Source organism: Onychostoma macrolepis, chromosome 11 (assembly GCF_012432095.1).
Source record: "Onychostoma macrolepis isolate SWU-2019 chromosome 11, ASM1243209v1, whole genome shotgun sequence".
Taxonomy (NCBI): Eukaryota; Metazoa; Chordata; class Actinopteri; order Cypriniformes; family Cyprinidae; genus Onychostoma; species Onychostoma macrolepis.
The window spans coordinates 1,205,008-1,222,126 of record NC_081165.1 but is presented as its reverse complement, the minus strand read 5'-3'; positions in this window follow the sequence as shown (position 1 = coordinate 1,222,126).

Sequence of the window (17,119 nt, the reverse complement as noted above, 5' to 3'; positions counted from 1 at the left end):
AGATCAAAACGGGTTGCTAATTTAGTTTTTTATGTACACAACAGAACAGTTTTAAAAAGTCTGATATTTCAAAATTGCTTAAAATAGTCTAGTGAAGGACGGATTATAATATCTATGATCACCAACACAACACTAAAAAAATTGTGCAGCATCATATGCAGACCGTAGATTAATGCATGAATGGGGAGCCCTATCTAATCATTAATGTGAAGTTGAACTCCATCCTCCGCTCCTTTATTTTGGAAAAAAAAATATATATATATATATTTTGTTGACACATTCTTGTCATACACATACATTGTCATGTTTGTAATTAATTAGTCTTTTGGTTAAATCCAGGCTAGATGACATAGGATAGATGTCATACTCAAAGCTGACAAATGATTTAAATAGTTACCTTTGACAATGATTGGTTATATATGTAGAAAAAATTATTTTGCCTGACTTGTGAATTTTGCTCATTTTGCCCTTTATTCTTTCAGATTACTGTACCAGTTGTGAAGTGATGAAAACTCACCTAGGCTACGACGTTATGAAAGAAAAACGTTATTTATTTATTTATTTAATTTTTGTTGTTGTTGTTGTTTTTTTGTTTTTTTTTGTTAACAACTCTTTACAAAATGTTCTTCTGGGAACAGTAGTATAAAGCAAAAAGCAACTGTGCGAATTTAGAACCCACCCCCTGGTAGACTTAAAAATAAAAATAAATAAATAAATAAATAAATAAAAAATATAAAACAAAAGAATAAATAAATAAATAAATAAATAAAAATAAAATGAATAAATAATAATAATAATAATAATAATAATAATAAATTAATTAATTGATTAATATTAATAGATAAATAAATAATAAAATAATTTTTACAAAGATTTTAGAAAAGATGACACAACATTAAATGCTGAATGCCATAAATTTACAGTTTTCACAGTAGTTCCATGTATATGAGAAGTTGAGAGTTCCATCGAGATGATGTCCAACAAATACACAGTCCAGGTTAAAGAAAAACGTTTTTAACTTCATATGCATCAATGAGTATCATTCTGTGAGGGGTAGGGTTAGGTTATGAGTTAGGATTAGTTTATAAAATCTATAACTATCTGTATATAAAAACAATAGAGGTCGAATGTCTCCATTTAGATTGTGTGTGAGATATCAAATCTCTTCTTCAAAAGTAAGTTAGTGGTCTGGTTTGCTGTCTATAATACTATAATATGGGATACGAAAAAAAGGAGAAAATTGTCAAATAGATGTTTTGCAGGAATATACAGGAACTTTGCAAAATAGTTGGCTATACTCACTTAACAGATTTCACATGTAATGCATTACACCCAATGCTGATCTACAGTAATACAGTATTGTATGTGGGCCCAGCGTCACATTCAGATCCTAATTTCAACCTCATTATCTGCACTCTTAACAAATTTTGAAGTGACAGCTCAATATGCCTACATACTCTGTCACTCGCTGGAGGAGCTGTCAACAAAACCCTCTGACACTTTATCTTATTTAAGTAAGCTTTATTTTGGCAGCATTTGAGGAGTTCAGTTTGAAAACCCCCTTCAGGTCTGTGAGTTTTTTTTTTTTAATGAAGGCAATTTGCCAGATGTTTCTTCTTCCTGTCATTAAAGGTGAGGGCTCATTTACCCTTCATGATCCACTGAGAAATCTGATTTATTATAAATGTACCCGTACAGGTCTCAGGTCACACCCATTTTAAGGATCAGACTACAGTAAGTGTTCAAGATTTGACTGGATAGCCTGGGCAGTAGTGTGGTGTAAAATATATTTTATAGATTATATAGATTTCAGACTTAGTTGTTGGCTGTTTGAAAGTTTATTATTGAGGTAAGTCCACTTTTCCCGTTTCTTCTCTGGTGGTCCTTCATTTTTGCAGCAACAAACTAAAAGAGGCAAAACATCAACTAGCATTGCTGATATTAGCATCAGTTCACTCCTGCAGGTGCTGATAGCAAGAACATGACAAATTCACTCTGTCTCCAAGAGAGGTAAGATTGTCCCAGATGAGGAAGAGCAATGTTTTTCTCCACCCTGACGTCAAGCAGCCTGGTTCCTTATGCACACGCCATTTATATCTGCAAGTCATTATCATTTATCTGTCTTGTAATATCAACACATTTATTCTGTGTTACATCAAAATCACATCGCAAGGGGCTGTAATCTGTTTTACACGGGGTCGGATGATGGTGGCTGCCACCGAAGCAGTCCATTAGGAAAGAAGTATATTTCGACCATGTCACATCTTCAGATTGAAAAGGTCCAGCTGTCACTTTCTTTCACAGCAATTATCGCAAGTCATGCATTTTCATTTCCATCGCTGGAGTAATTTCTCTCTTTTTCCAAAATTACCGGTGGTTAATTTTGCACCCCCCCACCCCTGTTAGCCCCCTTTTAGCTCGTGAGGTACAGTCAGTCAGGCAACTTGCAAAGTTAAGGCTTAAGTCTTGTCTCTTCCAAGACATGAAATAAGTGAGTGAAAAAGCCCTGTCACTGTAATGGATTTCAGAAACATTTTCTCTGAGAGTGATGTCCTTTCTGCTGTGTGTGCGCAGGAGCAAAGAGAATAAACATATTTTGGGATGGGTTGCCTCTGGAAAGTGTTTGACAGCCATGAATAATATCATGATGCACAGCTCAGTATAAAAACATTTCCATCCAGAAGCTAACTGGATGAAATGTATCTCGAATGCTAATGTTCAACCATTATTCGCTCCCAGGGGTGCAACTATCCATTTGTTAAGGTGCATGCAACAGCAACACTGGCACCCTCCATATAACAATTAATGTGGCATTTATTATGAGGCATTTTGGCCCTTTCCATATAAATCAATTTAGAAAACTATGTATATATATATATATATATATATATATATATATATATAGATAGATAGATAGATATATAGATATATAGATATATACACATATGTATACATACATACATATGTATACATACATACACATATGTATACATACATATGTATGTATTCAACCAAGTCTCTGCCTCTCTCACACAGAACAACCTCCTGGACAGCACCAATCTGGCTTCAGAAGTGGACACTCGACCTTGCTCTCAGTTGTTTAAGCCCTAAGACTTGCAAGAGTAGCTTCCAAGTCTTCATTGCTTATCTTGCTGGATCTGTCCGCTGCTTTCGATATGGTCAACCACCAGCTCCTCCTGTCAACCCTATTGGGAAAGGGCATCTCAGGAACCACACTTCAGTGGTTTGAGTCTTACCTCTCAAATAAGTCCTTCAAGGTATCTTGGAGAGGTGAGGTATCCAAGTCGCAACATCTAGCTACTGGGGTGCCTCAGGGCTCAGTTCTTGGGCCACTTCTCTTCTCTGTCTACATGGCATCACTAGGTTCTGTCATTCAGAAACATGGCTTTTCATATCACTGCTATGCGGATGACACTCCACTCTACCTCTCATTCCATCCTGATGATCCAAAGATAGCTGCTCGTGTCTCAGCATGTCTAACAGACATTTCTTGCTGGATGAAGGACCAACACCTTCAACTCAACCTGGGTAAGACAGAACTGCTTGTGGTTTCAACAAACCCATCACTTCATCACAATTCCACCTTCCAGTTAGGCTCATCAACCATAACTCCTTCAAAAACAACCAGAAACCTTGGAGTTGTGATTGATGAGCCCTGCCTCACACCCCGCCAATATTTTGGTTAATGTATTTGTCAATCAGGGTGTGTAGGGTGAAGATGTGGTCTGTTGTTCTATAATTTGGTAAGAATCCAATTTGACTTTTGCTGAGGACATTGTGCTCTGTAAGGAAGTGTACAAGTCTTGTGCTGATGATATTGCAGAACAATTTTGCACAACTCTCTCTCTCTCTCTCTGACTTATTGCTTACTGCTTACTGACAATCATAATTTCACAGGATGTCTATTTTACCATAGTCTTTAAACCAGGGAGATTTTGATGTTATAAATACATGCATACCTGTAATATGTTTACATCCATGCATTTTATTTATGCTTGGTAATAAAATGTCTCCATGCATGACGGTTCACCATGCTCTTTCTGTTTTTCTTGAACATTATGTCAGGACTGACATAGAATTGATCTTCTCTGGTCCCTAGATCCTCAGGAATAAATTGTGTTATGTTTAATTACTCCAATGGCATTTTAAAAATAATGCAATAACAAAAGAAAAGAAAATCAGATGCAAAGATTTCACCCTGACTCATCTCTATTTAATTAAACATTAACATACACTGAACCTTTCAGCCTTCATGCTCAAGTGATTAAAAGTTCCAAATCACATTTTCTTTATAGAGCACTATGGCATATTTATTATTTATTATTTACATATAAACTATTTAATACATCTTTCTACTTTCTACTTTATTTCAAACTTTATATTAATTCATTATATTCATTAAAGGGGTGGTTTACTGCTTTTTTTCTTTGCTTGATTGTGTTTATGGGGTGCAATATAACATGTCTTCGTGTTTCGTTTGTTAAAAAACGCCTTATTTTTCATATATTTCACCTTTATTGTAAGCCGCTTTCTCCTCTGTCATTTGAACGACCGGTTGACTTCCTGATTGTATGAAACCACTCCCTCAGAAACAGGCAGTGGGCTCAGATTGGTTAGTTGGGCCGGTGTGTTGTGATTGGCTAAACTGCGTACTGCACATTGTCCGGAAACTTCACGCCCATTACCTTCATGGGCGACCACTGCATGTGCTCCAGTCAAATGTAAATAATGGTGTCTGTCACGGGATGGGTCAAGAGATGAGGCGAGGACTCAAGTGCAGGAGAAAATGGGTCTTTTTAATAAAAAAGGAGAAACAAAAATGAACAAAAACCACCCTGAAGGGGAAAAACAGGCAGGCAGGCAGAGAGCTGCAATACATTTAAACGAACTCACACACGACATCAAACATCCAACATTAACAACGACACAGCACAGGACTGCAGACACCAGGAGACTATATGGGGAGCCAAACGAGGAGGACACAGGTGAAGGAACTGAAACAATAATGAGATAACAAGGAGGGCGGGGTCAGACAATAGACAGGAGAGCACATGGCACAAACAACAAACAATAAGCCATGTGCTGACACACACAGTGACATCTGGTGGCCAACCGGGGCACACCAGCAGGGCCGTGACACAACCCCCCCTTTAAGGAGCGGATTCCAGACGCTCCACACACTAAAACAACAACCAAAAATGTCTGGGAGGGAGGGCGGAGGCGGATCAGGGGAGAGATGGTGGGCCAGGCCCATGTGGCGGCAGAGGGGACCTGGGCACTGAGGCAGCGCCCGGCGGGATGGGGACAGGGCAGAACCAGCGGCCACCACAGCAGTGTGTGTGGAGCTGCCACCCTGAAACAGGCAATGACAGGCTCTGCCATTTCGGGAGCCTTGTGTGCGGGCACCGCCGCCTCGGGAGGAATGCGAGCGGAAACCGCCGCTTCGGGAGCTTTGTGTGTAGGCACCGCCGCCTCGGAGGAACTGTGAGCGGAAACCGCCGCCTCGAGAGCCTTGTGTGCGGGCACCGCCGCCTCGGGAGGAATGTGGCGAACACCGCCGCCTCGGGAGAATGTGGCGGAAACCGCCGCCTCGAGAGCCTTGTGTGCGGGCACCGCCGCCTCGGGAGGAATGTGAGCGAACACCGCCGCCTCGGGAGGAATGTGAGCGGAAACCGCCGCCTCGAGAGCCTTGTGTGCGGGCACCGCCGCCTCGGGAGGAATGTGAGCGAACACCGCCGCCTCGGGAGGAATGTGCGGTCACCGCCGCCTCGGGAGGAATGTGAGCGGAAACCGCCGCCTCGAGAGCCCCGTGTGCGGGCACCGCCGCCTCGGGAGGAATGTGAGCGAACACCGCCGCCTCGGGAGGAATGTGTGCGGGCACCGCCGCCTCGGGAGGAATGTGGCGGGCACCGCCGCCTCGGGAGAATGTGGCGGAAACCGCCGCCTCGAGGGCCTTGTGTGCGGGCACCGCCGCCTCGGGAGGAACGTGTGCGGAAACCGCCGCCTCGGGAGGAATGTGAGCGGAAACCGCCGCCTCGGGAGGAATGTGAGCGGAAACCGCCGCCTCGAGAGCCTTGTGTGCGGGCACCGCCGCCTCGGGAGGAACGTGTGCGGAAACCGCCGCCTCGGGAGGAATGTGAGCGAACACCGCCGCCTCGGGAGGAATGTGAGCGGAAACCGCCGCCTCGAGAGCCTTGTGTGCGGGCACCGCCGCCTCGGGAGGAATGTGTGCGAACACCGCCGCCTCGGGAGGAATGTGAGCGGAAACCGCCGCCTCGGGAGGAATGTGAGCGGAAACCGCCGCCTCGGGAGGAATGTGTGCGGGCACCTCGCCTCGGGAGGAATGTGTGCGAACACCGCCGCCTCGAGAGCCTTGTGGCGGGCACCGCCGCCTCGGGAGGAATGTGGCGGAAACCGCCGCCTCGGGAGGAATGTGGCGGGCACCGCCGCCTCGAGAAACCTTGTGGCGGAAACCGCCGCCTCGGGAGGAATGCGGCGGGCACCGCCGCCTCGAGCCTTGTGAGCGGAAACCGCCGCCTCGGGAGGAATGTGGCGGAAACCGCCGCCTCGGGAGAATGCGGCGGGCACCGCCGCCTCGAGAGCCTTGTGAGCGGAAACCGCCGCCTCGAGAGCCTTGTGGCGGAAACCGCCGCCTCGGGAGGAATGTGGCGGAAACCGCCGCCTCGGGAGGTTCGTGGCGGGCACCGCCGCCTCGAGCGATCCTGAGCAGCTACCGCCGCCTCGAGCGATCCTGAGCGGCTACCGCCGCCTCGGGAACCTTGTGCGGACACCGCCGCGCCGGGGATCCTGTGAGGATCGTGAGCAGCCACCGCCGCTTGAGGATCCTGTGAGATCGTGAGCAGCCACCGCCGCCTCGGGAACCTTGTGTGCGGACACCGCCGCCTCGGGAACCTTGTGTGCGGACACCGCCGCTTGAGCGATCGTGAGCAACTACCGCCGCTTGGGGCGATCGTGAACGGCTACCGCCGCCGGGGCGATCGTGCGGACACCGCCGCTTCGGGGCGATCGTGCGGACACCGCCGCTTGGGGCGATCGTGTGCGGACACCGCCGCGGGGCGATCGTGTGCGGACACCGCCGCCGCTTGGGGCGATCGTGTGCGGACACCGCCGCTTGAAGCGATCGTGGCGGAACACCGCCGCTTGAGATCCTGTGAGATCGTGGCCGGACACCGCCGCCGCCGGGGCGATCGTGTGCGGACACCGCCGCTTCGGGGCGATCGTGTGCGGACACCGCCGCCGGGGCGATCGTGTGCGGACACCGCCGCCGGGACGATCGTGTGCGGACACCGCCGCGGGGCGATCGTGTGCGGACACCGCCGCTTGAGATCCTGTGAGATCGTGGCGGACACCGCCGCGCCGGGGATCCTGTGAGGATCGTGGCGGACACCGCCGCCGCCGGGGCGATCGTGGCGGGCACCGCCGCTTGAGGATCCTGTGAGGATCGTGTGCGGACACCGCCGCCTCGGGAACCCTGTGCGGACACCGCCGCTTGGGGCCTTGAGCCGACCACGCTGCTCGCATTGACATCAGTGGGGTTCCTGCACGCCGTATCAGCCGGGGCGCTCTGGGAGGCGGGCTGGAGGTACTGGGTGCGGCAGGCGAGGCCTCTGGCGCCCCTTTGATTGTCGCCGGGCGCTGCAGCCGTCGGCCGCCACTGGGGCGCTGCGGCTTCTGCAGCTTTGTCAGCCACCACTGGAGGCGCTGCAGCCGGCGAGCACTGCCTGAGGCCCTCCAGCCACCCTAGCTGGGGAACGTGCCAGGAACTCCACAAATTCCCCAAACGTCAGGTGGTCCAGCCCCTCATCCTCCACCATTTGAGGGGCTCCTCAAGGCGCTATTGAAAAGGTCCTTGAGGGCCGCATCGTGTACCCCAAACCCTCTGCTGCACCACAGAACCTCAGGGCAAATTTCCTCACGTCAGTATCCTGCTGACGGAGGGAGCTCAGGGCCTGGAACTGGAGGATGCGTTGGTAGAGGGGGCTGCTGACGTTAGCGGCTGGTGGATGGTGTGAGCCCATTCTCCGCTGAGTCCTCATTTCGGCTGTGTCGTTCTGTCACGGGATGGGTCGAGAGATGAGGCGAGGACTCAAGTGCAGGAGAAAATGGGTCTTTTAATAAAAAGGAGAAACAAAATGAACAAAACCACCCGAAGGGGAAAAACGAGCAGGCAGGCAGAGAGCTGCAATACATTTAAACGAACTCACACACGACATCAAACATCCAACATTAACAACGACACAGCACAGGACTGCAGACACCAGGAGACTATATGGGGAGCCAAACGAGGAGGACACAGGTGAAGGAACTGAAACAATAATGAGATAACAAGGAGGGCGGGGTCAGACAATAGACAGGAGAGCACATGGCACAAACAACAAACAATAAGCCATGTGCTGACACACACAGTGACATCTGGTGGCCAACCGGGGCACACCAGCAGGGCCGTGACAGGTGTCAATATTGCCGTATCAGTTTGAGCCAGAATCGGACCCAGAAAGCGGTAATGAAGAGAGTCAAGCAGAACTTCCGCAAGCACGGCTCTTACAAACGTTTCTGAATGGAAGTTTGCTGTTGTGATTACATATCAATTTTTGAAGTTTGTACACGTTTGTCTTATACACACAAAATAGCATCGAACTAACTGGCTATTATAACCAAACGTTGGCTTGTGTTTACGTTCTTGATCAAATCGAAAAATTACGTCATAAAGTATACATGGAAAATACATTTACAAAATTAGTACATAATTACAAATTCGGGTCCAAAATGTTTGTACGCGTTTATCAAAGACACACGAAATAGCATTTAACTAACTGGCTAAAGCCAGCATTGGCATTTGTTTACGTCCTTGATAAAACTAAAACATTACGTCTGAAATTATACATGCAAATACATTTAAAATTATGAAATCTTACTTACAGGTTGTGGCCCAACAACTGCTGCCTCTGGTTTTAAAGTTGTAACTGCTCCATGTTTTAGTAATAGTTTCTGTGTGAATCCGGCATTGAACTCGTGTAGATTCTGGAAGCTGTCTTCCGTAAAATGCGCGGCACAGAGAGCTAAATTACGATTGTAATTGTCAGGAACATAATCAAACATAAATTTTAAACATTGTTGACGAACTACAGCATCCGTAGGAAGCCCGAACACAGAAGACCTGACAGCTGGGTGAAAATAACACCGTTTCGACGGCATGACTACAACTCCCCACTATAACTCTTCTTCTTCGACACAGCCGCAAAACATGGCCTTGCCCCCTTTTTTGCATGTTCCGGAGGGAGGGGTTTGATGGGTTTTTTACGTATGCAATCCGGGAAGTATCTCGTTGTAGTCCCATAGGAGTCGTTTTTGTAGGCATTAAACTTCCTGATTTTTAAAAGACGATATCTCCGCTTACGTTGAACTTTCAAGCGCCTCAACTTTGCAGATACTGTTCATGCACCAACAGCAACATTACACACTATTTAAAATGAAAAAAAAGAAATCGCAGTAAACCACCCCTTTAATAATAATTAAAAAAATAAAATAAAAAAATGTATTGCACTTTCTACAAATAATATTATGCAACACAACTGTTGTCAACTTAATAAAAATTAGAAATGTTTCTTGAGCACCAAATCAGTATATTAGGGTATGTGGCATGAATCCGGTCCGTGGCTTTCCGTCCGATTGCCACCAGAGGTCGCCTTCCATCACATTGACTCTCACACTGCATAGACTGTTATATTATATCCTGGACTACATTTCCCATCATCCATTGCACTGATTACAGACACAGCTGTAACCAATCAAACACTTTATAAGCCATGGGCTTCCTCTTTCAGATTGCTAAGTATTGTTTAGCGTTTATCGCATTCCCAGTGATAGTTACATTACAGAGCCATTCCAAGTTTTTTTTTAGTCTAAAAAAAGTGTAGTTTAATCCTGAGTCATTTGTGTCATGATCCTAGCCTGTGTATCTCATTTCTTGTCTGATCTCTGCCTGCCCTGAAGTTTATAGACTGCCTTGGATATCTCTCTCGTCTTGTCGTTTGGACTCTGTTTGCCCCTGCCTGGACTATTATCATGTACCTGGATTATCTCTCTTTGTTTTGCTCCGTGGATCACATTCGACGCCGATCGACCCTGTCTGTTCACTGCACTGTTCTTGTGACTTGCCCGTGCCATATCTGTTTGCTGGTGTTCAACCCTGCCTGTGTTTTGACCATGCTTATTAATAAAAGCTTGCATATGGATGCGCACGCCTCATGCCTCATGCCTCATGCCTCTGTAACAGAACAGAATACAGAATACTTGGCCACACAAGGATCCAGCAGCTATTCATGTGGAGATTGGCCAGGTATGGACACTGCAAGACTGTCATTAACCCTTGAGCAGGGCTTGCGATCGCTCGAGGATTATGTACAAGAGTATTTAGATCTCACATATTTTTTCTGATCTGCCGGGCTGTGTGCTCATATACTTCTTTTGTGAAGCATTAATCAGCTGCTTAAATCACAACTAATCTGTGAGGGTTCATCTCTCAGTCAGTTTATAAACTATGCTTTGTTGACTGTTGGTTCAGCATTCACTGTGGGTGTCGCGGAGGAACGCGACATCGTGTCCGCTTGTGTAATGGTGGCCACGGAGCAAACTCACAAAATGGCGGTGACATCAAAGTACTGTGTTGACACTACCGTCGTATCCTAAACATGTCGCGGTTGTTATTTTGGACTCCATTCACACCGCAACTGCCACATCAAAACCCATTAACATTGCAGCTGCCGCATCAGAGCCTTTGTATGTCTCGTGTGATCGTTCAGAGTCTCATCACGTCCCAGCTATTTTCCCAGAGTCATGTCACGTCTCAGCTGACCCGCTAGAGTCTCGTCACGTCTCAGCTGATCTCCCAGGGTCTCGTCACGTCACAGCTGATTGTCCAGAGTCTTGTCACGTCCTGTCTGTTGCACCCAGATCTTCATGGTCAGTCCTTCGGTATCCCAGTCTGGTATCCAGTGTGAGGGATGCACCTCTGGTGTCTGCACGCACAGCTGGTATCTGCACGCACAGCTGGTATCCCCAAACCTACTCACTTGAGCTCCAGGTCTTGAACTGATTCCCCTGTCTGCAGCATTTCCCATATGGGGGATTGCTTTATGGTGTGTTTGGGCTGCATACACCACCACTGAAATCTAAAAACGGCAGCGCCCACTATGATGTCTCCAGAGGTGGAGGCTGACGCTGCAGAACCTCCCGAGGTAATGGCACTCGCTGCTGTTTCCCTCGAGGTGAGGGCGCCTGCTGCAGCTTCTCCAGAGGTGGCGGCATATGCTGCAGAACCTCCTGAGGCGGCAGCACTCTCTTCAGCTCCTTGCACGGTGGTGGCGCCCAGTAATGCACCCTCAGCCTGTCATGTCGCGGTCGAAGGTACCGTTGCTGAACTCTCTGCATTTGTTGAAACTCCTGATGGTACTCTAGAGGTGGCGACCTCCACTGCAGAACCTCCAGAGGTATCAGTGGTATCCACTTGCGAACTCTCTGCCTGTCCTGTCACGGCTATGGAGGCTGTCTGTGATCTCTCTGCCTGTCCTGTCATGGCTATGGAGGCCGTTTGTGATCTCTCTGCCTGTCCTGTCACAGCTATGGAGGCCGTTTACGAACTATTGTCTCGTGCTGATCTGGCCAAAGAGACCGTCAGTGAACTATTGTCCTGTCTCAACCCAGCCGAAGAAGCTGTTTTTGAACTCTCAGCCTTGTCTGTCACACCCAAGGATGCTGTCTGTGAACTTCCTGACTGTTCTGCTGTGGCTACAAGGGCCTTTCAGAAACTCACATCCCTACATGTCACTGCCATGGAAACCTTAAATTAACTTTCTGTATGCCCTGTTAACCCCATCATTGCCAAAGAGACCACTAGTGAACAGTCTATCTGTCCATTTCCAGTCAATGAGTTTTATCCTGAGTTATCTGTGTGTCCACTTTCAACCAATAAGCCTGAGAATGAGCCAGTTGTCTGTTCTATTTCAAGCGATATAATTGTTAGCAAATTTCCCGTCAGCCTAGTGTCTGTCAATGAACTATCTGGCTGTCCAGTTCCAACCAAGGAGTCAGAGTAGGAGCAGTTTGGTTATCACATTTCTGTCAATGAGTTAGATTCTCAGGTGTGTGTCTGTCCGGTTTCAACCTATGAGTCTGACAGTGAATTGTCTGCCAGTTTAGTTTTCCTCACTGAAATGTCTACTAGTCTAGTGTCAGTCGATGTACCTGGTTATGAACAATCTGTCTGTACGAATGTAGCTGTTGAATCTGACTTTGAACTGTCTGCTGATCTTGTTTCTGTTAACGCCAAGTCTAATATCAAACCATCTGTCTATCCCATGTTAATTAATGAGCCTGAGTATGATTTATCTTCCTGTCCAATTTCTGGTTCTTTGCTCTGCCCTGGCTACCTGCTTCGCCAGTTCCGCCTGGGTGCCCTGCTCTGCCTCAGTCCCCGGTCTTTCCACTTCCACGTGGACCTGGCCCTTCATCCCTCCTCCTGTTCCGCCTCCGCTCCACTGCCCTCCTGGATTATGTTGAGATAGGAGCGTCTGGAAGCCACTCCTTGTGGGGTGGGGCTCTGTCACAAATCCGGTCTGTGGATTTTTGTCTGATTCAGTGTTAATTTCGTCGACGAAGACGAAAAATATTCGTCAACGAACCTTTTTTCTGTGACTAAGACGAGACGTTGACGAGCTAAAATTAATATCTGATGATAAAAACTATGACGAAATTTATGCAGCGTCTTCATTAATAAGACGAGATGGGACTAAAATGTTATTTGAGGACTACCGGACATTCAAAATACATCCTATAGGCTAAGTTAACTGTATTGTCTTTCAAAATGTGCGTCTCTGTCATTGGATTGCAATCAGATGAGGAGCGTTTATATAGTCTCAGTATGGCAGCCGCAGCAGACGGATAGGCTACCAAAACGCGGACTAGCGATCTGAAACAATGGCCTCAGCACCTGAAGGTTTTTTTTTAGGGATAGAGTGACCAGACGTCCCGTTTTTCCCGGGAGTCACAGTTCGTTATCGATAAACTTAAAGTTAGTGACGGCGGGATAGGCGGAGTCGCGCTGATAGAAGCGCTCTCTCTCGCGCACGCTCCACTTCTTCAGTTCTCAGCGCTCAAATACACACACAGCAGTCCTGTGTCTATCGTGTAGAGTCAGAGTATCTCACATAAATACAGTCGGTTATGACTTAAGTGAGCGTAAACAGGTGGGTGAAAACTGAATGTGTGTCAGTATTACATGCATGCCTTCCGTCTTAAAGGGACAGCATTCCTATCCGTGTCATAAATGTTAACCAACAAAAAATGTTAAATAAATGTATAATTAAGTAAAGCTACTGTATCTGAAAAATGAGTTTAATTTGTATCTCTACCAAAAAATGAAAATGTATTCCAGTTTTTCCAAATTCAATCCTTGATTCAAATTTCTCATAAGCTTAATTGATTTGGTCTAAAGAGAGAAGAATTGATGCCTATTTTTGTTTGAATACTACATATAAAATAGCTACCAAAATAAATGTTGTTAACGGGACTCTGACTAAAAGTAATGACTAAAAGTTGACAAAAATACAATGAATTTTCGTCGACTAAAACTATGAAAGACTCAAATGACTAAAATGTGACTAAGACTATTAAGCATTTTCGTCTCAAGATAAAGACTAAGACTAAATCAAAAATGCCTGCCAAAATGAACACTGGTCTGATTGCCACCAGAGGTCGCCCTTCTATCATATTGACTCCCACACTGCACATACTGTTATACTATACCCTGGACTACATTTCCCATCATCCATTGCACTGATTACACATACAGCTGTAACCAATCAAACACTTTATAAACATGGACTTTCTCTTTCAGGGGCCTGTACCATGATGGCAGATGAACAAATTCAGAGTTATAGGATAAGTTTTGACTTGACAAATGCAAACCACTCCAATCTGGCTTTGTTGGTACCATGAAGCTGATCATCAACTTTCTCTGTCAACTCAGGCTTGATCCTGAGTTAATGGAGCACGTGCACATGAATGTGTGACATCAGCGGCGAACAGCCAATCACAACACAGATCAAGCGTGATTCACTTCGCGAGAGAGTCAGCGAGATACAAAACTCTTTTGTTAAAGGTTAAGAGATTAAAGAATATGAGGAATTTAAATGCATTTCCACTGAATTACTTGTCCATGAAAGAGGACAAAAAGGAAATTATCTTGCTCTATCAGTGCAGTCACAAGTGAAACTTGTAAAGTTAGTTTATATAGTTGATAATATATAACGATAGAGACTCAAACATGTAAGGTCACATGTAGCCATTTTTAAAGTGTTATCTATTAATTCTACCACTTATTTATATTACATATGATCTGTATATATTAATATTCATTTAAAATAAATGCTTTATAATAATTGTTAAACTAAAAGTGCTTGTGTAATGGAGTAATAATAATATAAATCATATTAAAATTATATAAATCATATGTAAATTGTAATTATCATATAAAGCCAGACAATTTTGTTATTGTTGTTTTTTTTTTTTAAGGTACTTCATAGTGACCTTTAATTTGTAGGAAGAGAAACTGGGGGAGTGACTTTTGTTTGTGTCAGACGTGTGTCACTTTGCTCACATCCGATTGGTCCAATTTCAGTTTGCGATCTCTAACTCAGAACATAACCTACCCCGGTGCAGGTTAGCTGTGCAGTGTAAGTTACTATGGTAATGAACGCAGCTAAAAGCCAAGCCACTTTTATGGTACCTAAAACCCAGGATTGGTGCAAACTAAACTGAAACTTACCTGGCTAGCCAGCTAATCCGGCTTCATGGTACAGGCCCCAGGTCGCCTCATAACAGTATGTTTCCAAGACAGTGATGTGCTAAAATGGAAATGTTTTTCCTTTACCATTTTGTTTTATTTTATTATTATTTTTTTTTTTTACTGATGACACCAATGTCAAAATGTTCCTTGTTCACTCAGATCCACAAAAACAGTTTAAAATGCTGAATTATGCATGCCAGGCCAGTAGTTGGTGATATCAATTGGTAAATATACACTAAGCAAACACATAATATGCATGAGCAATTATAACGGTATTGTTATCAAAACATTTTGTACTTTGAAACACATTTTCAGGCGCCCAAGACACTGTTGTTGTGTAAACACCCCTTTAGAGTAACTTTTGTAGGATAATGTGTAATGGAGTAATGGCTGCTGAAACTTCAGCTTCATCATCACAAGATAACATTTTATTTTATATACAGGAATTAAACATTTAATAATATTTCACAAAAACAATGTTTTGACTTAATTTGTGATCCAAAATAAAAGTGTATGTTTACATAATATATGTATATATTAAAAAATAAATAAATTAAAAAAAATAATAATAATAATAATGTTTATATACTAAATATATTTATATATATAATATAAATTATATGAATATAAATACAGGTATATACATGTACATATTTTCAAAATATAAACTATGTGTGTATATATATATATAGAGAGAGAGAGAGAGAGAGAGAAAGAGAATAAATATACACAGTACACATACAACAATGTGTTGTGTAACAATGTAAACAAAATATTGTATATTTGATGTGGTTAATCACAATTCATCAGTTTGACAAAACTAATGCAGCCTTGGTGAGCAGATACTGTATACTGTAATACTGTAATTTTGAAAAAAAGAACTTCAAGAACTCCATAGGCTAAAATTGTTAGGTGCAAGGTCAATGTTTGGTGATTTTCACTCTCACTCTACCAGATGATTCTAATTCTGTAGATCACTTTGTCTGCATGGCATCAGTATGTCCATCCATGTTCATCACACTCAAGAGACCTTGGCCTTCAGTTCTTTTTTCACATTCCTCATTCCTCCATCATCCACTCCATACTCAGAAAGCACTCAGAGAGAGACCTCATTCATCCAGAGAAGAATAACCTACATCAGCTCCATCACAGTCTATGGTCTCTCCACAATTCACTTCTGTAGCTTAATCACAGGTTACGGTGGATGTTAGTTCAGCAGCTCTCTCCACCACAAAATGAAATCTTGTGACCTGCCATTCTTAAGCCATGTGGCTTTTAGCTGCTGCGATACTGACCTTTAGTCTGACAGGATTCACACAAATGTTGAATAGGCAGAGAGGAAGTTGGAAAATTACTTCTTTATGATCTCCTGCTCTGCCAGGTTATGAAAAAAAAAAAAAAGAAAAAAAAATCATTAATCAAACACTGACAACCGCTTTGTTCTCATTAGTGTAGTGCAGAAATAAAGTGATTCCACATGCACTGTTTATAATCCCAAAAGGTCATTTTTAAATCTTAGCGACTCGCTGCGGGCCAGAAAGGACTGATCTGTGGGCGAGGGGTGGGGGAGCTCCATAACAGCCCTTAATGAATACATTTCACGGACAATGCACAGTCCTCCAGGAGTCCTTACGTACGGTTACTATACGCCCCCAACACGAATGTATCGATTTGGGTCCAGTACATTCATTGTTACGCACACTCAAAGAAACATTATATTATGGATAGCAGATCGTGTCGGGGGACGAAAACATAAAACAGGCTTAGGAAATTTGAGCTTCAACTGGTATTGATTGCATGGGGTTGGAGAGAAGAGATGTGAGGGAATGAGGATTGACAAGGGACGCTGTGTTGTTTACGTGGTGAACACTGAGATATGACAGTGCGTCATATTGTCTTTGAGCTTCATTATTCTTTTGCAAGGTTTTTGAGGATCAGGTCATGTTACATAACCTGACAATGTTGGCATCTGGGTCAATGGCATGACACTCTATTTTTATGTCCTATTAAGTTATTTAAAAAATGCTTTAAAAATGAATAGATGCTGTGATTCTTATTAACATGGTTTAAAGTTCTGTATTTACTATCAATCAATCAATCAATAACTGTGTCAAGGGCAATAAGATTTCAAAAATACTTTTTGTATGTGTCCTTGTAACGAATCCGGTCCGTGGTTTTCCGTCCAATTGCCACCAGAGGTCGCTCTACCATTATACTGACTCTCACACCACA